Below are 22,423 nucleotides of genomic sequence, written 5' to 3'. Positions count from 1 at the left end.
GAAGGGCACTAAACCTTGATGACCCTTGGTTATCAGGAAGAACTTATCTTGCCAGCCATTTTCAAGAGAAGAAGAGATGCAGAAGGCAAAGCTATGTCAGTGAAGGTCCCTGAATACTCTAAAGGCCCCCTAATTCCCTAGCAAACAACGATCAAAAGGAAAAATTTCCAAAGCTGGGAAATGCAAACAGCAATTTTTGTTTTGTCTAATTCTCTTTATTTCTTGTGCAACTGTAACACAAACTCCTGCAAAATCTCTGCGCTGTATCTCAGCCAAATCTGCTCCTGTGCTTACAAACCACGACCTGGCAAATGCATAGAAAATGGAAAGTCTAGTGCTTCAACAAACGAGGATGGTTGTGCGTGTGTGCGTGTGTAAAGGCAGGCATGTGGGGTTGGATGGGGATAGGAGTAGCTCTGACTGGACACTTGGACCAGGAAGTTCTACTTTCTTATATGTTAACAGACTGAATTTGTGTGAAGGAAATACGTCTCAGGGCTACTGGGGAGAGGGAAAAAGGTTTACCCCTAGAACTACTCCAGGCCAAGGGAAACTAAAGATATATAGGTCCACATCCAAACTCAGTTTTCTGGCAAGCATAAAACTCTGGAAACTTTGTAAGTCTGTATCATCATCTAATAAAAAATTTTGATACGTTAAAGTTGACTGGACACGCAGGAGCTCTGAGATAGCAGCAAGCAGATCCAAATTTGAAAGCCTGTTTGTTCATTTGTTCTCTCTTTCACATGCTGATGTTATCAGTGATGGCTGATACTTCAGAGTCAGATTTTAGGTTAGTATTTGTTAATATGTAAACCTACATGTTCAAATAACAAGTCATTCTCAACAGTTAACAAACTAATTATTAGCATGGCATGACTAATGCAGTGTTAACATCACTTAAGGATGATCTCCTCTACTCCCTCTTGTGAAATTTTTTTTCAGGAGATACAGACGTTATCTGCGGTATTTCTTCCATTTTACCTTAATTCCTATTCCGTGTTGGCTTAAGCTGATTTTCATAAGACTCTGGTTTGTCTTTGTCTCTTTGGACAACCTACAGCTGAATTAGTGTCTGTCAGGCAAGGTTATGCAATTTTACATATTGTCTTAGGGCTCTGAAAACTCAGTCATTCAGCATAAACATAAGAGTTTCAGCTCCAAGAATCTGGAAACTTTCTCATTTGTGTTTTGATTCCTGCCTCAAAGCCACCAGCAGATTTGATACCGTTGGGCATCTCCATTCAAGTGAGGAAAACCACTTGCAATCGTAGAAATAAAACAATATTCAGCTAGAACCTCCTAATATTGCCAAGAAAGTCTAATCTGATAAACTACATTACATTTCTCCCTTTAACTCCCAGGTATCAAGTCCGTCCTGCCCCATGTCTCCTTCTGGAGTGTTTTTTCCTGTCTTCCTCCTGGACAGTTTCCTGTGGCCTCACCTATTTCTTGACAATTCGGTCTCTCCCTTCAGGACAACTTGTGTATTCTCCATTTACAAGCAGGAGAAAACTCTCTCTTCCATGCTACCCCTTTGCTTCCTACTTCATAGTAGCTTCATTTGTAGGCCTTGTCATCATATGCCACGTCCCCATCTAAAGCTCTGAGGAAGACGAGAAAAGTGGTAAAGAAAGGATATGGTCCTTGCCACGCTTCAGTTCCCGGGTGAGCCAGACATTATTATTCTTTTTAGAGGACACCAAGTTGTCATTATTGATACTTTAAGGGAAATGGGTGCAGAAAAGGTTAGGCGACTAGCACACTTGGAAGTATGCACTGGGATAAAAGTGGCTTCCTAGGCCTACCAAACATTTTGTATCTCTTTAGTGATTTGAACAAACAGTGGATTAAGCAAATATGTTGAGATCTTTTGCTTGTATGATTGCCAAACTGATTGTGAGCTACAGCGCAAGTTGAGCTAAACATACAGACTTTATAATTTGTAAGCATGGATGTTTTACGGTTAACTTTTTCGCTTCCATAGTAGTTTGGAAAGGTGTGGGAATAGCTTCACTCGGTGTTACTGCTTTTCGTATGGAGGAAAAGAGGAAAGCAAGGTTCATAATTTCACAGTGCAGGAATAAGCATTCTCTGCAGTCTTACTATTTATTTTTTGTTGTCATCTAAAAAACACCTATGGAGCCAATTTTCTCTCTTTTATGCCAGCTAGTAACCAACCCACTGTTGATTTCAGCAGCAGCCATGAAGTGAAAATGATACCATAAACACTTCTAAAAGGAGAGTCAAGTCCATCAAGTCCACAACTTTCTCCGCACAATGCAATAACCATAAACTTCACACATTACTTAGATTTGCCGTATATTAATTTAAAAATAGAAAGCCAAAATGTTCTTGAGCAGTGTCTTACAAGTAGTCTGCAAGTACTACTGTCATGGTCAGTGTCAGTCTGCTCCTGGTACATGATGCATATGAGCAGATGCTTGTAGTGCTCCACTGACTTCAAAGCAGCTTTGTGCGTGCCTCGAGAGATTATTTCATGGTCAGGCTCGAAGACACTCGGTACCAATCAAGTGTGGTTGAATGTGGCTCAGAGGTAGAACAGCAAAAGGCACCAAGCGTGGTTTATGGATCCAGTCTCAGGTGAGCGCGTTCTTGTGTCACAGCCTGGGATGCCAAAACGCATATTTTGTCCAACATGGTCCGGAGTGAGTTTTACTAAAGTCATCTTTCCTTTTTCCATGCAGCCTTTCCCACGGTACTTCCTACTCATCTGTGCTTCTGTTCACCATCCTTGAGCACCTTCACCTACCTCTCTCCCATGTTCCTGATGGCCCTTGGGTATCAGCTGTTTGACAAGCTGCTGGCCTGCCAGTGCTCTGAACTGCTCATTTGCAAGAGCTGACTTCTCTAACATCTTCAGTTCATGAATAATCTCTTGAATTCACCATTGACATCCGTTTCGTTTCAGTGAAATTAATTTCATCATTTACAATGACTGCTCCCTGGCAAGGCCTAAAGCCTTTGCTTTCCTCTTACCTTTTTCTTTCCTGTAGTCTCTTATTGCAGTTCACCGCTCTTTACTGCATATCCCATCCGTTGTTAGTATCCTTCCCAACTTTTGTTTATTCATTTTCTGTTTTATCGTAACCATCTGTTATTGGACTCCTCTTTTAACATCCTCTTTTGTAATCGTACCTGTTTTCACAGGCTTTCTTATCGGTACTGGCTGATGACTGTGCATCTCACCTCTCAGCCTGCTACACAAGAAACCCAGCATCTGCTCATTCAAATCTATGCCTATGTTGTATTTATTACCCCCTCCAAACCACAAATTCTTTCCTCAAAACAAATATTGTCAAGGAGAAACGAGACTGAGTGGGACAGTCAGTCGGAAGAACACATCCAAACGAACATATGTTATTTTGCAGCGTGTCCCATATATCATTCAAATACTTTTTGGCATATGCAAAAACTGCCCAGGACACATGGCTCTGCTACCTTGTCTCCTGTCCAGCTGACTGCCTCCCTAGCCCCGCTGGCTGTTCTCCTTCCCCTAGCGACAGTATTTGTGTTGACATTGCAATGGCAGTGCCTGGTAACAGGATCCTGTATTTACAAGTACAGCAGTACATGGCTTTCGCCCTGGCCCTGCTCTAGGAGTAAGGTCTCTTGCTCTGTGTGCTGAACCTCCGCAATTATTTATATGATCGATAAAGAGAGTCAAAACCTGTTGGAAACAGGATAAGCCGCTGTTGATTTGAATTTTTTTAAGTTAATACTATTCCCACGTTTCTTTTCGTCAGTAAAAAAACATTCACTCTACTAGTCTGGGTAGAATTCATGGGGATAATCAGCAATTACAAGCAGATCACGATTACTAATTCACTGCAGCATTCTTGGAACACTGTTTCCATTCCTGGATTGTTGTGCTGGCATTTATTATTTATTAAAGCTGCATAATAACAAGTCATAAATTCCCCCTGGAGGACCTGAAACATTCTGAAATTTCTATTAATGAAAATACTTCAAAAAGATTTAAAAAAAAAGTTTTAATGAAGTACCGTAGGAGCGTGCAACCATGCTAATAGGTTAACTACATGTCCACTCAATTTAGGAAAAGATTAGCAAATTTAAAGTAAAGAGAGCTTGTTGGGACACCATTGAGAGCACTTTTCATTTCTTCATTCAGATATGTATGTATTTATGTAGGCTTCTCAAGCCAAATTCAGTCCTCTTGAGTGACTATTTTTAAGGAGTGCATTAGGATTGATTTAGTACAAATTCTTTACAGCATAGCTCTGCAATGTGTTTTTCCAGTCTTGCTCTTTTACCTCCATACACATGACTCGGTTTGGACCAAAACCGATGACGGCGTCCGCGTTACGGTGTCTCGTCTCAGGCCGCTTCCCTCCCTGCTCCACGTAGGCTGGGTTGTTGTGCTTGGCCGCCTCTCGCACGGGCCGAGAGGTGCGGAGGGCCAGCGTCTCCCCCCGGTTTCATGTCGGTGGTGCCGGGGGAGGCAGCTCCCTGTAGCCCGCAGGCGGACGGGGCGTGAGCACCATGCATGCTGTGTGTTACTTTTTCCACCTGGATTTAGGTTTATTGCGATCGCTTTTTCTGCAAACGCAGAAGCCGCTCCAGAAGAAAACAAACAAGTTCACTCGGTGATAGAGGACCTGGTCCAGTATCGATGGAAGCCAAAGAAATGTTTCCGTTGACTTAAGCGGAGGCTGGGTTGGAGGAGGAGGAGTGCCGGGGAGGCTGACATGGCGGAGGCTGTGTCAGGCAGCTGCCTTGCCGCCAGCCGCGGGGCCGGCAAGGCCGGCCTGCTGGTGGGCAGCTTCCAGCATCTCCGCAACCAGCGCTGGGGTTTTTAATCGGCATTTTAAAAGAAAAGAGCCATGGTTCTTCATATATGATACTGCAATTTGCCAAAAAAGCTATTGAGCAAGACACGACACTTATTTCACTGAGAGATTTCTCATCACACACTGTCCAGATGGGGTACACAGCAAAACAATCCACCAGTAAAGACCTCGCTCTTGGGACACAGAGACCATGAGATGTCTCTTCTTCTCTCTGGCTTATTTTTAAGCTTATTCCTATCAGGTCATTCCTTGTCCTGAACTTTCTGGACTACTTATCCATGCCGTATTTTTCGCTTGCATGCCTTCTGCTCTTCCCATGGGAAATCACTTAAGATTTACACTGGGAGCTGAAGGGGGAGATGAGCAAAAGTAATGGTGGACAACTTGGTGGGATGGTTCCTGCTGTTGAATGACAAAAACGCACCTGAGGTGAGAAGCTGGCTTTTTAGGAGAGATCAAAATGAGCCTGGTGCTCCTGCCTGCTGAAGGAGAACAGCCCACCACACCTGGGTTCAACAGCATGGCAATAAGGAGAAGGTTGGGAAGGTAATAAATACCCTAGCCGGCATCAGCTGAGGGATTTAGGCTGCCTGCTGCTGCTGCTGAGAGCCTGTAGCAGCTGGGTGCCTCATTCTCTGGAGGGTTTTTGGAAAAAAACCTCTCTCTCATAATTGCACTGAGGAAAAACACCAACTGGAGTGTCAGCTTGAGTATACATTAAAAAAACAGATCAATTAGTGCGATTTGTTTTATGTCAATTTATTAATTTCTATGTGCATATTGTAGAAATTATTTGGCTGGCCACCTCAGAAAGTATCCGAAGGTTTACAGGTGTAAGAGCATGACTTAATGTAATTTTTACCAAAAAAATTAACCCTGCAAATGCTGAATGATCTGGGCTTGTAATTTTTCTTGTCACCGTTGTTTTTAAGCAGACCAGTGTTCCATATATAGGTTTTCTTCTTTTAAATACCTTCACAGAAGATATAGATTACTTCCCATAAACTTAGGTGCATGTTTTGTACGTAGGACTCTTCTCTCAAAGCACACCTCAAATATCAGTAAATATCCTCTGAGGTAGGTTAGTAGTATTTCAAATGGTATGAATAAGGAGTAAATTGATGTTATTAACACCAGAGCAGCCAGTGTCCCTCTAGTTGTCCATCAGCATCCACTTAGTTGTCCGTCTAGTGTAGCAGCTCCTTCTGACAGTTCCTACCATTTGTTAGAAGCCGGTGCTGAGGGAGGTTTGTGGAATCCCTTGTCCACTGGGGCGGTTTTGTCTGTCTTTGGCAGTGATGCTGCAGTGGACATGGGGGCTCACATACCCCCATGTTGACAAGGAGGATCATCCTATTTGTGTAAAAGCTCTCATACTGCTTATCATCAGTTTCCTTTTATTCTGTGAAATATTAAAAAAAAAAAAAAAAAAAAAAAAAAAAAAGATTTTTTAGGATTCGGATTTGATGAACTCCAGTTTCTTTAAACATGTATTATGCAGGGGCTTGCGCAGATATTTTTTTTTTTCGTAGACTGCACTCAGTTGTCTTCCCTCATGAGGCAAAACCTCCTATCCTTCTCTGAAAATGACAGTTTTTGCGTATAGAAATCGGATATCCAAATCCACACAGCAAAGGTCAGCATGGGGTGTTCTTTATTTCTATACTACTATTGCATTTCCCACTATGTGGTTTCTACATACTTAAATTCTCAATGCACATTGCAAAGACGCTATTATAATGAAGGTCATATAAGTCCATGGCTGGACAAGAAACAGGACCCACTTTCTTCACTTCAGACCACGTCCTTAAAAACTCCGGGCCGTGTTTTCTCTCTGTTAAACAGTTCATCCTTCAGCAAGGTCCTGTCACTTGCTGATCTTTCTTTTTAATAGTCTTTGCTTCTTCCTGCTGCCGACTGAATGTGCACATCCCTATAAATAGGCACGTTTCTGTCTATTACACCTGTATTATCTGTGGGCCTCTATTTGAGACTTGTGTTTTTCTCAGCAGTGAAAGAGCTACAAAGTCCTTTACCTAGTAAAATAGTATTTAAATTAAATTTAAGAGAAGCAGATGTCACTTTGTGGTGGAGAACAGCCCTTAGATGCAGAGCTCTTTTGCACATGGGGCCTAATTCGGTTTCTATGATGGCTCCCCTTGTGATATTCGGGATTCGGATCAGTAACCTGGGGACACATTGTGCTAAAGCTTTTAGTTGTGACAACCACCACTAGCATCTTACTCTGTGCCTTTCATATAACGTTATGCTTCTAAGCCATTGCGGTGTGCGCAGAAGTGATTTAAGATGCTTGGCTGAAAGGTGTAGCTCTTTCCTCCAGGACAACTGTGTCACGGTTGTTGTCATTTATTTTCTCTCCTCCTTTGTCCTGTACCCAGTAATGAGATTTAGTTAGCCAGCAGCCACGATGTGACTGCACAGAAATGCTGGACCAAGAAAAATTGATTCTTACTTCCACTGTTGTCAAAGGATGTTCCTGTTAAGCTAGGTGTAACATAATAAATTACAGCAGTAGCTGTTTCTAGGTGGAACTACCTTTAGGTATAAACTCTACAGTCTGAGCGGCTTGCATGGAAGTTGCTGTTGGTTTTTTCCATTATAATTTGTATTTCAGCTGCTGGTGCAGGCCGATCAATTTTGGCTACTGATGTTCCTTTTTTTTTTTTTTTTTTTTTTTTTGCTGTGTCACTGCACTGCTCTCTGTTTTTCAGACATTGTGCCAAACTCATAATTAATCCAGTGTCAGAGGAAAGCAGTAAGAATTACCAACAAGGGAGACTAAAGTGAGGTACAGTTTGTGAATACTGGCAGCAAAGGAAGGAAATTCACTTTTTCTCCCACTTCAATCTAGCAAGTCTCCTGGCTGAATTAATCATGCCTTTCTCCCCGCCCCCAGCTGTATTAGAAAAGGTGTAGCAACGGCACAGCCTTGCCTGAGAGTCGCTTTCTTCCCGTAGCCTTTCACATACACGCCAAGGGATGGCTTCTCAGGAATGACCCTTTTTTAATACCGTGGCCTCCTTCCATGCAGCTCAGTCCCTGCGACTGCAACGCAAATCCGACAGAATAACCACCATAATAAACATAGCTCCATTTCTACTGACACTGGTATGTACAGTATTTTCTCCTTTTGCTCCCCCCCCACCCCCTCCCCCTCAGAAGGAAGGCAAAGGAGAAAGACCAGCTGGGAAGACTCTCATCATTTCATGTCATTTTTCTAATTAGCCCTTAGGATCCTTCCAGGAGTCTCCACGGGGCTGAGCCTCATCAAAGGCTGGAGATGCTGTAGGGAAGCAATGCGTTCATTCAGAGAGCGTGCTTTCCTCCTGACACTGCTGGTACTTCCTTTCAAGTCCTTTTAAGTATCCCTTTAAGTCCCTTTCAAGTATTATTGCTCTTTTAACCTCCCTGGTTTCCTGCTACTATCAAGCAGCATAGGAATAGCAAGTCTCAGCAATTTCTTCAGAAATTGCAATACCAAGGGGGAAAGACTGAGAAGTAACAGGACTTACAAAGAATATCCTCCTTCAGCCCAAGGATGAAACAGCTGCCCGTTCAGCTTTAGAGGCAAACTTCAAAATGACAAGCCAAGTCACCAGCAGGTTCCATATATTTAGATTCAAGCTGCATCTTTTGAAGCATACGGGTTCAGTGTAATGCCAGTGGTACATTATAGTTGGGTCATTTTGTATGACTTCAATTAGATATTTTTGAACAGTTAGTCACTGGTAGGAAACAGCAATAAAGGGAGAAAACGCTTTTATTTTGAACAAAATACAGTAAGATTAGGGCTCAGGAATGGCCCATAGAATTAAAGACAAGAATCCTATGTGGACATTAACAGTAATAGTATTAACTTCATAGGTGTTTGTATGCAATAAGCCAGTATTGGTCAGCATAGTGAACCAATGGAATTAGTTCCACTAATGAATTAATGGAAATCAGCACAGATGGTCTTACAGAACAACCAGAAAGGAGCAGGCACCATGAATTACTTTTTGAGAAGTCATTTATATGAATAAGCTCATGTATGTCCTTCTGGGCCCACTACTGTAACTTAGTGAGACTTTTTAATTGTGATATGAAGAAGAGAGATTTAATGGCAACGTTTTTTGTATTTTATTTAAGAAAAAAAATACTAAAATGGAGCTTTATCCTCCTACAAAACCAATCTGGGTCATTTCTCAGCATGCACTGAAAGTGAAATATGACGGAGCCGTCAGTCAAGGAGCACAGCCTCTTTAGAAGCAGACACCACTTAGCAAACTGCAGCAGGAAAGAGTGAAGCTCCTAAGCATCTAAGCAAGGAGGTACTCAGTTTGGTGAAGAACCACCCAGAGATGGTTCTCATGCCAGTTCAGTCATGAATTCAGAAAGAAATCTGTCATTTCTTCAAAAATAAAGTAAAAACTTAATTTTTTCTAACTAAAAAAAAAGCTAAGCTAAAAATCACTTCAGTTCCTGTCAGTAGTAGAAGCTGGGTGTCCATTCCCTGATCTAGTCTCTTCTCTACGAGCAATTTTCCTACTTTGTTTTCCATCGCGCTTGCTTTATTTGTACTTTGTGACGTGGCAGGGGCAAGGTATAGGAGCAGAAGACTTTTTAATAGCAGTCCTCTCTGATGTTCCACTTTTGTAGTACTCTCTATTTTCTGAATTTAAGAGGACTAATGAGAACTTCAAAAGAAAGGAGGTGGCAGCATGCGCTACAGCTCTTTGCAGAAAATCGAGTTGGTTTTGCAACAGAAGAGACTTGTGTGCTTAGGTAATTTTTACCTGGAGGCTGTCATCTTTTTATCATTATGATCCTTATGAAATGACTCACTGACATTATTTATTTATTAAGTTAATTTTGTTGTTTCACTTTCTCTGAAAGTCTGCAGCCTGTGGGAAGGACGTGACATAAGTCTTTCCTCTTCCAGAGCTTTCATCTTCCCGGGGCAGTCGCAGGCTCTTCTGCAATAGGAGCCAAGTTTCCTTCACCAGCAGTAGCAATTCAGTTCCATGTTTTCCCCGCAGTTTGCTGCGTCACAAATTTACGTGCTGGTACTTAATTTCTTTCTCCCTTTCTATAACCTCACTCCCATCTCCGCTGGCCATTTTTGTTAGTTAGTGAGATGCTCTGGTGTTTAGTTAATGCCAGTTCCCTGTTTTGTACTGTTAGCTTGCTGCAGGAGCCCTGTTTAAGGTGTCAGCTTGCGTGAGATGCAGTTTTTATGCTGCTGAAAGACCGATTTGGTGTTACTACAGTTACAGTTTTAAATGTGAGAATTCCCAAAAGAAATTCTGACTTTATTCTTATATAGCCCTGCAGTGCTTTTTCACAAAGAATATACGCTGTATGCTTTCATACTTTTTCTAGATAAACATGAATCAGCAAAGCCGCATATGCTTTCAATGCGACAGAAAGTTGTTGACAATATTTTTCTTTTTTTATCAAAAAAAGGCCCAAACCCAAGTTTTGGCAGGCTCAGCGAGAGAGTTTTTTAAATTACCATTTTGGGGCATCCTGCCATCTTCCTCAGTGTACGCTGCCTTCCTGTTTATGCCCTTCACTCCCCCACAACCCATCGGGGGAAAAAAAAGGCTACAACTAATTTCAAACCAGCCTATGGAGAAAGGTGGGAGATTGAAAGTTGTTTCGTGGTAAATACACATGTCCTGTTTAAAAATAAATAATTTCTCTCAGCAATGCCTTTTCGGCTTCCAGAGAGCGTTAAGGGCTATGACAAGTTGGCATTGCTGCTGCGGTATCGTAGCAACTCCAGCAAATCAAGACGGCGCCCTCCAACAATGAATCATTCATTTAGAAACCATATCTACTCTTTCCCCTACTTGTGAAAGATTTATTCTTTTCAGGAGGAAAATTTATATCCACCCTACAGATGTTGGCTGCACAATACCTGGTGGAGCGCGTACAATAGCTTTGGAGGGATTGCTCAGGGCATCGCCTTCTGCCAAGGCAGTAGTTTTAAAGAAGCCTGAAAAAGGCAGCAGTGGTAGCTGTTTGGATAGCTGCCACTTCGCAATGCTGCTCCCCTTCAGCCTCTGCATTTTACCTGTCTCATTGAAGGGAATCAGCATCACATCATTATATCCTTTGATTTGTCTTCTTCTGGTAAGGTAGGTGAATGACCTAGTGAGCCAGCAGCAGAAAGTAATGATACTGCCAAGTTAGTTATGAATGATCTGCCCCTAACAAGCATCTACGCTATAAACAGGAAAAAGAGAATTATTTTCTTACTCGGAAATCCCAGCTGAGCACATCGCTAAGAAACACATCAAAAGAGTCAGCTTAAAGCACACTAAGTCAGATTTCCTAACCACTGCTAGGCACCTCTGAAATCAATTAGATGGCTGAGAACCTCCATAAGAAGCCATCCGAACGAGAAGCCCATGAAGAAGGAAAGTGCCTTTCCAGACCTGTGTCCAGTCCATGGAGTTAATAACACCATCAGAGCACATGCGTTTTTTTTTTCATTTGATGTGCAGATTGAAAGAGAGGACTTGGCTTAGGACAAGTAAGCCAATTCAGTTATATACAAATACAGAAGTGAAATGTCTTTGCACAGTAAGAAGGTATAAAGTTGTTCTAGCACTGGAGTTCAGCCCTTCAGGGAAGTAATATGGTGAAGTAATTTGATTAAATTAATAAATAGAGGGATATGTCATACTTAGGCTTACTGACAATGAAGTAAACAATAAAAAAATTGCTTGTGCGTTCACTGTAATCAGATTTTATTACATTTGACATTTCCTAAAATGCTAATTCTCCAATTTTGTGATTTTACCAACAGTTCAGCTTTTCAAAGTTGACAGCACTCCAGATTCAAAAATTGAAAACATGTGCTTCAAAGGGTTAAAAAAATGCAAACTTTATTTTTTTAAGCTAATCAACAGATATTTTTATATCAGATGTAGATTTTTTTCTTACTGCTTCAGTGCTTCTAAAGCACTAGGGCTGGTATGTTTTGGTTTTTTACTTTTAACTCGGGTATGGCAAGTTTTTAGGTAAAACTGGTTCAAAGAATTTACTGGATTTGAAAGAGAAAGTGAAAGAAAACTTGGCAAAACCATTTCTTCCATGCATGGCTGAGGTTGTCAATTAAAAAAAAAAAAAAATCATTTCCCCTTTCTCTGCCTCCAGCTTTTGTACCAGAGCTGCGCAGGAGAACAAGGACGAGTGAATAAAAGGGTAGTTTCATTGGCAAATACCCTCCCTTTTTCAAAGGACACAGAACACCTGATAATTCAATTAAGGTACTTTACGTGGAAGGGCTTGGTATCTGCTTCATCATAGCGTGCTAAACTTTAAACATAGCAACTATTTGTGCTTCGTTTTAACCACGCAGTAGTGGAGAAATAAGATGATCTCAATCGTTCATTGCTGCCTTAAGGAAGCATCAGGTTATCTTTTACACTTCGCTGTAGAATAGTATAGTAGACAAGTGACAGATAAGCTTTTTTGAAAAAGCACATGGAGATACCTTTCAAAGCTATGGTGTCCCCGTTTTTTTATCTGAGGGCCTTTTGTTCCTATTTCAAGGTGAGGGAAATAATAAATGCCGAAAAAGTCATGATCAGGGTTGAACCTACAAATGCTTTAAACGTAGCAGTTGAAAAAGACTTCTGATGCACACGAAAATATTCAGATACATCCCTGGTTATAGGATCGTCACCGTCACAAATCAAATTTCCGTCAGTGCATTTCAGCCCTTTTAGTTTCTTTTCTTTCCTTTCCAGCATCAGAAAATCTGGGAACAGTATTTTCAGTTGTTGTGATGTCTTCATTAAAAATAAATATGTGGAGGGGTGCTAAGCAGTGTTCAAATATAGAGGAGGCACTCCCTGTCCTAACAGGTCTAGTCCTTGAGGAACAAGGAGATTAGAAGAAAACACTTTAGTATTTATAAATAAGGCTGTGGTCTGGCTTCCAGTTCCTTAGAGTTACACAGTGTATGTTCATTGTTTTGTGTTCACCGTCCTGAAAAAAAGTTACTAGCTTTCTAGGGAATTGCTTGTATCTCACTCTTCTCTGGCAAATAAGGGAGAGAGGTTTGAGAGGTTAACCTCTAACAGAAAGGTCTGTAAAGGTATGACTGTTTACTAGGGAAGGAGGCAAACCACCTCATTTTCCATTTCAGATCTGCTCAAATTGTTCAGCTGAGTTTCAGCCTTAGTTAAACAAAACTTCAGAGCAGTGGTTTAAGCCCCACTGTTTGGTTTGGCTCCCAGATGAGGATTTTGAAAGTGTTGTTAGAATCCATAATACAATTCTGTTTGTGAGATTTTACTTAAATGTGGATGGTTTGGTTTCTTTTTTGTTTTTTAATTAGCATCATCCTTTGTCACTTGGCTTTTAGTACATTACTGTGCCACCTCTGAACAGAAGACTGAACTTCTCTCACCAAAGGGGGAAGCAATTTCAGGTAGAAACCCTGTGACTGCTCAGATCACTGTGCTGTCTTCACTTAGAAGAAGTGAATACTGTCTTCTCTCTATCAGATATCTTTTAAAGCTGTTTAGGCTTTACATCTCTGGGGAGTAGAATGGTAGGTTTTTATTCGTTCTCTGCCAAATTGGCTATATCAAAATTTCAGGTCTGGCATTTGAAGTCATGCCTGCCCTCGTGCCCATGAAAAACTGAAGACACTTTCATAGGCTAAATGAAATCTTAGTCTTGATGACCTTTTCCTTGTTATAGGAGATGATTGTTTTTTTGGACTATGGCCTCTGGCCTTCAAGTGTAGTATCAGATTTTTCCACTCGTGTGCTGCGAGTACTTAGTCATCAGGAAGTATGCTGCCAGACAAATCATAGCTCTGCCTTTCCTGTTGTCACTTTTTAGTACCATTCTTTGAACTATTCGTGTACTGATGAGTTTTTCAGCAACGAATGCAGGGGAGTAAAGTTCATGATTCCCCATTGAACTGCTCACCGCTCATCATATTCCTTCAAAGGATTGAAAAAATGGAGATGATAGATACATTCAGTTTTTAATTACTCAAAAGATGTCCAAGTTTGCTCCTCCTTCCTCCAGACATTTACAGGATGTTTATTCTCACTTTAGCAGTTGTTTGCTCTCTCAGACGTGCAGATGAACACCACTCCCAAAGGGGCAAAGTGAATAAACTTTGGTTCATTGACTGGCCTGTGGTAGGAAGAAGAGAAAACTGTAAGAAACCTTTCCATCTAGGTCTATTTGGCAAGAAAGAAAAAGGAAAAAAATACAGGATTTGCTATCTTCAGGAATTCAAGCCTTCTGCCCTGGAGTATATTAAATTTAGAAAACATATTAACGTACCGCAAAACCCACAGGACAGATTTCAATTGACTCCACCTAGATTTTGGTGGCAAAACATCCTGGCCACATAAACCAACGGAGCATTTTATGTGGAAAGGTTGGCTTCAGCAGTTATTACTCACAGGTCAAAACAGAAAGATTTATTTCATTTTCCATTTCAGTTCTCCTCCATCTTATAACCTCAGGAGGAGAGCTTTCTTCTTTTCAGTTTATCCAGATGCAAACACCTATAGAAAGTAGAAGGCAGTGAAGAATCCTCCCTGAAACTTCCTCCTGCTGCATCCTTCATGCAGAAGCTTGTTGGAAGAGATTTCTGAAGTCAGAGAGGACACTTGAGATTCACCTTGGAAGCCTCTGCAGCTGCTCCAGAAAATAAATGCAGCCACTTTTATGACTGGGCATTTTGGCTAACTTTGTCCCAGTATATAAGTTTTCTAAAAGTAATACTTCAGAGCAGGTAAATGTATTGAAAGAGACTGTTGCTTAAGGTGGGCAGGCTCTGTAGCCCTTGAAGATCAGAAAGTGTCATGCAACCAAAAGAAAGTCAAGCAAAACTGAATCATGAAAAAAAAAAGGGGGGGGGGGGGGGGGGGTTAAGCAAATGAAGTATTTCCTTCCACTGGACTGAGATACCAAACTAACCAGGGTCTTTTTAGTTCCTAGCCTAAAGAGAGATTTTGAGCGAGCCTCAAACCATTTTGAGGCACAGCAGCTGGCTCCTATACCTAGCTGGTGTAGGAGGTCTGACGCCTGTCCCTATCTTGTACCCATTTAAAGTCTTTCTGAGATGTAAGCGGGGGAAGAAGGACACAGATCCTGTCACACTCTTACTAAAATGAACTTCAGAGCCTGCACCCTTCCAAGCCTGAGTACTTCATTGAATGCAGAGTCCTCACGATATTGCACTTTTAAAAAATACAACAAAAAGTCCTTAATCAAATTTCTCATTATCTTGGCTTGCAGTGCACATACAGTTATCATCTCCATTATATCTTTTAATATATATTCATCTGTTCTGTTTGCACATGTAGTCAAGTAAAAACAGTGATGCTGATAAAATATTGGTTTAACTGATGCTAAAGGAGATAACTTGAGGCAAGGCTAATAAAAGCTGAAGCCAGCATGATTAAAGAAAAAAGGAGGTGATACCTGTAAGTATAACAGTATTGACTGGTGCTGGCAGGCTGGTGCGACGTGAACACAGTGTACAGAGAAAGAGGAGCCAGGTGCTGTGGTGGTTGAGAGCACAGGAAAGTAGGGGCGATGTGGTCGTGACCCATCCCTCCCTTACAGGCTTCTTTTGGAAGACTACAAATTTGCCTTCTTACTTGTTGAAGAGGAAACGGGGAGGCAAAGAAAGAGGAAGCTGTAACCATAGTGTGGGGTGACAGGCAGAAAAAAGCAGGACTGTCAAAAAACACCCTCCCAACAACTTCCCCCTACGTAAGAGAGCTGTTGAACACGCGTACTGGGCTCTCAGCAGCACTAAAATATGCTGCCTCAGAGGCTGGCCCAGCTGTTTTGTGCTAAAAAACAGCTGGAGAAGGAGGAGAAAACACCTCTGGGACGGGACCTGGAGCACCTAAGCCAGAGCCCTCTGCTGAAGTTGTCCTTGGGAGCATCCTCCGCAAAAGGAGGTGAGGCCTCCTCGGTTGAAAGCTGGCTTTTGGGAGTGTTGTCTCATCCTCATGCTGTGTGTTGTACTGAAAGAAGGGGTGAAATGGGACTAGAGATCCAAGTGACATTAGTGCCTGTGGAAATAGTTAAAAAATAAGATGCAGGCACCCCTTTGGTTTTCCAGGTCATGTGTCCCTACGTTCAAGTGCACAAGTTATATATTCCTGAGAGGGATTATGCCACATATCTGTTTGCCCTTGTAACCTCTGGAGGAAAAACAGTTTTCTGTTTCAGTGGTTGGAGAGCCGCCTTCTAAACTACAGCCAAAATGTATCCAAGTCCTGTTTATACCCATTTGTTCTAATGCCAGCACCATCTTCTGAATTAAATGGCTCTTCTTCACTGTTTTTTCCATCATGGTTATGTTGAAACAGAGCAGCCTCTCAGCCTTCCCTTTGCTATGGAAAACAAGCTCTTCTGGTTTCCTCTCACTTGATCAGGTTTCCCTGTACCCCTGGATCAGCTTAGTAACCTTCCACTGAACTGGGGATGCTCTGAAAGCCTCCTTGATCCGGTGCAGAGTTATTCCTGCTGTCGTCTTAACAAGGCCTTAAAACAGCAAAAATATTTCTCAGTCTCTACCAGAAACGCCTCACCAGACCCATTCTCCAGTTGCATTTGCCTTTTTCCATGGCTGCGTTGCACTGCCGGTCAGTCATTTGGCACCGTGTTAGTACACCCAGTCTAACTGATGAGTTCCTGGCTCGTGGCAGAAATTCTTGTTATTAGTCCCCAGTATTTGGCTTGGCATTTTCTACTTTTTTTCATCCCATTTTTATTACACAAGTCTCAAAGTCATCTGTGCCAGTGGTGCTTACTAGATTTGCATCCTTAGCATATATAATCTTCATATTCACAGTCATTGCAATGTGGTGAATGAAAATTAATGAAAAGGCTAAAGAATATCAGCTTGATCTTCAGGAGCCTCACCAGTAAATTCCTTTGAGGCCGGTGCGTCTCCTTTCAGCATTGCTGATTGCATTTCTCTTTGAGCCAGCCCCGTAAGCATTTCAGAGGTCCTCTTCTAATCCATGTAATTATTCAGTCTGATGAATCCTCTCCTATGTGATACCATATCAGATGCTGTTACCTAATCAGATTGTACAAACACCAGCATGACAAATTAATTAAACCCCCTGCAATTTCATGCACTGGTTCTTTCAAAGGTTTGCAGTGTAGACTGTCTAGCTGTTGTTGTCTGGACCCTGTGTTAAGCTTACTGAGTATAGCTTCAATTCTCAGCTTTGCCTGCGTTCAGCATCACTGTATTTGCGAAAAATACAGTGGTGAGCTATTCTTTTGGTTTTGGAATGATGTTTATTATAGTTTGATCCATTTCAAGTAGTAAGAGGAGGACAATGTTCTACTTCATTGGCCATTTTCTGAAGCGTTCATCATTACTTTTTCTCCCATGTAAGCGCTGCTTGAAGATTTCCTCCGATTTTTTTTTGTTTTCACTGCTGCAGTATGCAAGCTTGGTTGTTTACTTGATGTGGGCAAAGTATGTAATGTAGTCAGAATGCACTGGAGTGCCGGCGCCAGCAGTACTCCCACAGACCTGTGCAAAGGCGTCCGCAGCAGACTGGGATTTTTTGTGAGCTGAAACCAGCAGTCCTGCTTCCCACTGACTTGGGTAGTGTTCCACCATGAGATCTACTGTCGCCTTGAAAATAAAATGTGTGTGTACAGCCAAACAGGCTCATCAAAAGAGCATTTGCGATAAACGTGCAGCTTTGTTTCCCCCAGTTGACTTCATGGTCTCCTCTGTCCTTACTGCTGTTGTAAAATTCTAACCAAAAAATACAATGGCCTTTTTCAAAGGCCTTTAATTTTTTTCCTTTTTTTTTTTTTTTTACTTTATAGCCCTTGTTTCTTTCCCAGAGATGCTTCTGACAACACGGCTTGATATTTAATGCAGCTCCATTGACTCCTCCAGAAGCCTTTCTGCCCATCAGCTGGCACCTGCCCCTGTGCTGGCTGCAAGGGTGAGCGCTTTCCCACTGCGGTCAGCAAGGATGGCCCTGGCTGAGTGACCGCCCTATTGCTTCCCGTTCCCGAGAAATGAATGCAGACTGCAGTACGTCAGCAGACTGGGGTGTACCTTCCCGCGCCCTCAGCTTCACTGCTAGCTTGATTTAAAGGCTGTCACTCCACCGGGTCTGTTGGGAGGGGTCCTCTGTCACTGAAATGCCTCGTGCGGGGCTGGAACGTGGTCTAGGCTGAGTGTTTGCATTGCGAGTCTCATTACACAAGCATGAAGAGCGTGCCAGTTCCTCCCGCCACAGCCGTCTGGGGTTCAGCAGAAAACTTTGGGGTTTACCATCATCGACAGTACATCCATTAGTGCTGTAGACCTTTCTCCAGAAGTCTGAGAGCAGAGGGGGGAGACAGTTGTGCTAGCCCAAACTGGGGCTCAAGAGTTCATCCCCAAATTGGGGGGCAAGTAAATACCATGACCGAAAGAGGTTCAAACTATTCTTCTTTGTCCTATGCTATTCGGGTTTCAAGATAATCATGCAATAGAGCTTCAGAATAGAACTGCCTTTTAATTTTACAATGCCTATCATTCAAGGCTCTTGGGTTATAAATCCCCCCAGTTTCAGGGAGAAAAGGCTTAATCCACTAGATACCACTGTGACAAGCATCTGCTTCCTCAAAAGCATCTTTATTAAAAGGAATCAAGATAGTCTCCTGGGGGAAAGACATCACGAAAGCTCTGTAATAAAAAGAAATACCTTATTTTCCTTAAAGCCTTTTGATCAACAGCAGCAACTTTGTTACTGGCTGCAAAAAAAGAACTTATACTATTTGAATATGTAATTGAGTGGGCCTGTCTTTTGTTCAGAGTGAAATAAGCCATATAGCTAAAAAAAGAAATTAAATTCTTCACCCAGATTTTAACCGTATTTGTTTAAGAGATTGTTAATTGAGTTACAGAATTATTGCAGCTCAGTTCCTACTATAAAATAAGATTTTTGGCACTCTTGCCTGGAGTTAACAAATCGGTCACACTGGTAGCTTAAATTTGCGGTGACAGCAACAGTTCCCCTCCACTGTAACCTCAACAAAGGATTTTCTCCAATATCAAACACTAAAATGAGGTCGAAACATAAAGTCAGGTCTTCCAAAAAGAGAACACAGAAGTAGTAAGGGAGTTGCCTCATAGACAATGAAATATGCATGAATAGGTATAGGTATAGGTATAGGTATAGGTATAGGTATAGATACAGATACAGATACAGATAGATATAGATATAGATATAGATATAGATATAGATATAGATATAGATATAGATATAGATATAGATATAGATATTTCCTCTACTTCTAAGTTTATGAAAATACAGTGCTTTTATGTTTAAGGCAATTTGGTCTTACCCCATGGCAGGGCAGGAGGCAATTTGCAGTGCTTTTAAAGCTAGTTCAGCTATCTGTGATGAGAGCTGAGACGCAAGAACGGCTGGAGCCCAGCAGGGTCCGGCTCGGCCGGCAGGCGAGGGAATGTGTACGTGCCTGCCCCACACCTGAGTGAGATCCGCCGGGGATGCAGCCGAGGAGGGAGAGGGTGAGAGGAGGAAAGCATGAAGAAGGTCTAAAAGCATCTGAGGGTGGGCAGAGGTGAGAAGCTGTTTTCTGTGATACCGTCTACTGCTCTTTGGTAAAGTGCATGATGTCCTGAAGAAAGCTGAATCTGTTGCTGTTATATCAACCCACAAGGGACAAACCCATGGGGGTCTGTATGTTACCCACCAGCAACAGCCATAGGAGCATGTTTTCCTGGGGACTGGGCTCCGGAGCTCACTGGGGGTTGAGGGTCCTGCCCTACACTGTGGTCACAGTAGAGTAACCAATTTCGGGAAATTCACTGCTGGCAGTAAATTTGGGGTAACCCAAGGGAAAGGCTCTTTTTGGATCATCTAACCTACAGGTTAGACTATTCAAGAGACGTGCCATGACACTGTTTTCACTTTGCTCTTATCACAGTCATGTTTTTGACTCTTTGGGGCAACAAGTTTCAAATAGAGAGTTTAGAAATTATATGGGCTGTGCAGCATTCCTGAAGTCTTTAAATAGCTGGAGTAGAGAACTATGGTTTTACAGTTCTAGTAAGCTGGTTTTCAATCGCTGTCTCTTTAGGGTCACCACTTCCAAATGACAGTGCTTTGGAGGATGATCCCACAGTACTCCTACGGCTCTTAGACTGCAGTTCCTAAGCTAGAGCACTTCTTGCATTCCAGCAGAATATAACCTGGTTTTAGCTCCAGTTATAAATTTTCCTTAGAGACCTGTGACTAGTATGAACAAGTTTCTTATTCTAGCCTGCTCAGAACAAACAGATTATCAGCAGGAACATGACCAGAGGGAGTAGCAATTAAAACCATCACACGGCATTATCTCAAAGAAATTTTCGTTTTCTTTGCAAGCACACCTTCTAGCTTTTGTCGTAAGACATCAACCAGTGGTAACTGCTTCAAAATATTTCAGATGTTTGCTCCTGCTACCACTCTGGAAGGTCTGTTCCAGGACTTCATTTCCCCGATGTCCAAAATAATTTATTTGTCAAGACTGGCATAGACTAATTTGTTCCTGACCGGCACCTGGAGGCTCAGTCATCTTTGTGCCTTCCTGGCACTTCCCAGAAGTGTTCCACAGTGGCTGTGAATATCCTCATTTCAGTTTTTCTACCACACAAGTCGAAAAACAGAGTTCTGTCAGGATCACTGTGTGCTGTTGGCTTCGTGCATGCTTCTGCAATGTTTGTACTCTAGTATTACGCACCACCCCTACAAAAGCTTCAGCGTGATATTTACCCCAAGATGGTATGTCCATTGCGGTCCAAGTTTGCGGCCCTAGCATCGTCACATTTCAGAAGGTGTTTTGGGAGCACTTAATGCTTTTGCCTGACTGCCCTGCAAACCTGAACAAAGCAAGCCCAGCAGCCTCTAAGGGCTAGAGTTTCGCCAGCGCAGAAGCTGGAGTCCGTGGAAATGTGATGATGGGCAGAGCATCCACTGCTTTCTATCGGTCCATCTCATCATGCTTTAAAAATGAAGTATCCACTGTGGTTATTGTTTTAGGTAGAAAAACAGTGCTTCTAAATAAACAAAGAATGAGGATAGAATATGTGTGCAAGTTACACAGGCAGCAGGATTTTAAACCCTGTCGTTAAGCCCCAAGGATGAAGCCAGTAGAGTTTCTTGTGCTACACTTTTCTGAGGACCTGCAAACACAACATAAGCTATTTACACCCACAGTTTCAGAAACTGAAGCTGAGCTGAAACGTGTCCTTTGTTTCCTGCTTTACTGCGAAGCCCTACCAGAGTTGTCAGGGCAGTCAGACAGAATGCAGGCAGTTTGGGTAGATCATCACAGAAATATGCCATGTTTGGGTTTGTGTCCCCCTCTGCCAGTTTTCAAGTTTTGTTAAGGCAAAGTACAGCTAGTTAGAGAGACCATCAACTTGTCCATGGTAATGTTGGTCCTTCTATTATCTTTTTTTCTTCTTTTTTTTCAGCCTTGTACCCTGTATTGTATTTTATCCTCTTGGCACTGCAAATTTCAGCAAAGGATAAATTTTAATCCATTGTTCTTGTAGATAGGGAAGTGTGGTGAAGAATTCACTGAGTGAAAATAGCTTATAGTACATACTACACTATCAAAGCAAGCAAGCTCAATTTTTCAATCCCCGCAACAGCCATAGTGTGACACTCAACTCAACTCTCTCCCCCTTGGTAAGGGTCTTGGCAGGATGCCCATCCGAAGCCAATTTTGTGTTTCATATTACAGCAGCTCAGAGATAAATTTTAACTGTGCTGAATTAATGTTTTACATCCTGTGCACTTCCCTGCCTATCAGCAAGAGGTCAAAAACCTCAGGTATGGAGAAGATAGAAAAGAGATTTCACCTCCTCTGACTTTATGGAGATAGGGTGTTAAATGACTGAGGAAGCAGAACAAGACTGGTCTGGGGGTGCGGGAAAGTGACAGGAGGCTGTTCACCCAGGGAAACCTCTGCACAATGTAGAGTACCGGTGTGAAAGCATGGTAGATAGTGTATCTTCATTGCATTTCTTACCACTTTTGAAATCCAGGAGTAAGGAAATCCATTATTTAAAACCAGTGACTCAGACAGAGAATCTGCGAGGCAAAATCACCTGTTGTGCTACGACATTTCAGCATCAGTTTCGCTTAAGCTTCTGGGAATCTGTCGGTGTTTTTACTGAACAAGTCAGGTTCTTGTGCTTGTATAAAATAAATGAAAGTGAGCTAATAAGTTTTAACTATGCAATTCAAGTCGATGAGTTAGAGGGAGTGGGTTAGTAGAAAAATGTTCATTGCTATTGAAAGAATCACTTTTAGTAAGAAGGGATCGTTGCATCAGGTCATAAGGAATGCAAGAACGAGAAAGGATGTCAGTAAAGATAGTTTTAAGCTTGTAGTTAAGTTTGGTGTAGGCACAAGGCTAAGAGAGCATTGAGCTTATATATCAGATGTCTCATGATTGCGGGTGCTGTGTTGCTGAAGGTGTCTGTAGAGATGCTGTTCGGCAGCAGAACCCATTTAAGAATTACTGCAGCACCATGTACACCT

At 42.1% G+C, this 22,423-nt stretch overlaps 1 protein-coding gene across 3 annotated transcripts in view; it reads left to right on the top strand.

Moving 5' to 3' along the window:
• Nucleotides 1–22,423, top strand: part of ANKH (ANKH inorganic pyrophosphate transport regulator) — a 102,769-nt gene that overhangs the window by 23,307 nt on the left and 57,039 nt on the right. The window contains exon 2 of one of the 3 annotated variants that reach the window (XM_082328674.1): nt 17,697–17,990. The exons of 1 other annotated variant lie outside the window; for it this stretch is intronic. The gene's annotated coding sequence lies outside the window, so the exon portion shown is untranslated. The remainder of the gene's footprint in view (nt 1–17,696; nt 17,991–22,423) is intronic. One more of the 3 variants, XM_082328675.1, reaches the window with a different exon arrangement.

This window comes from Platalea leucorodia, assembly GCF_965183815.1.
Source record: "Platalea leucorodia genome assembly, chromosome: 1".
NCBI lineage: Eukaryota > Metazoa > Chordata > Aves > Pelecaniformes > Threskiornithidae > Platalea > Platalea leucorodia.
Note: the sequence above shows the minus strand (reverse complement) of the source record. Positions and strands in the feature narration are given on the sequence as shown.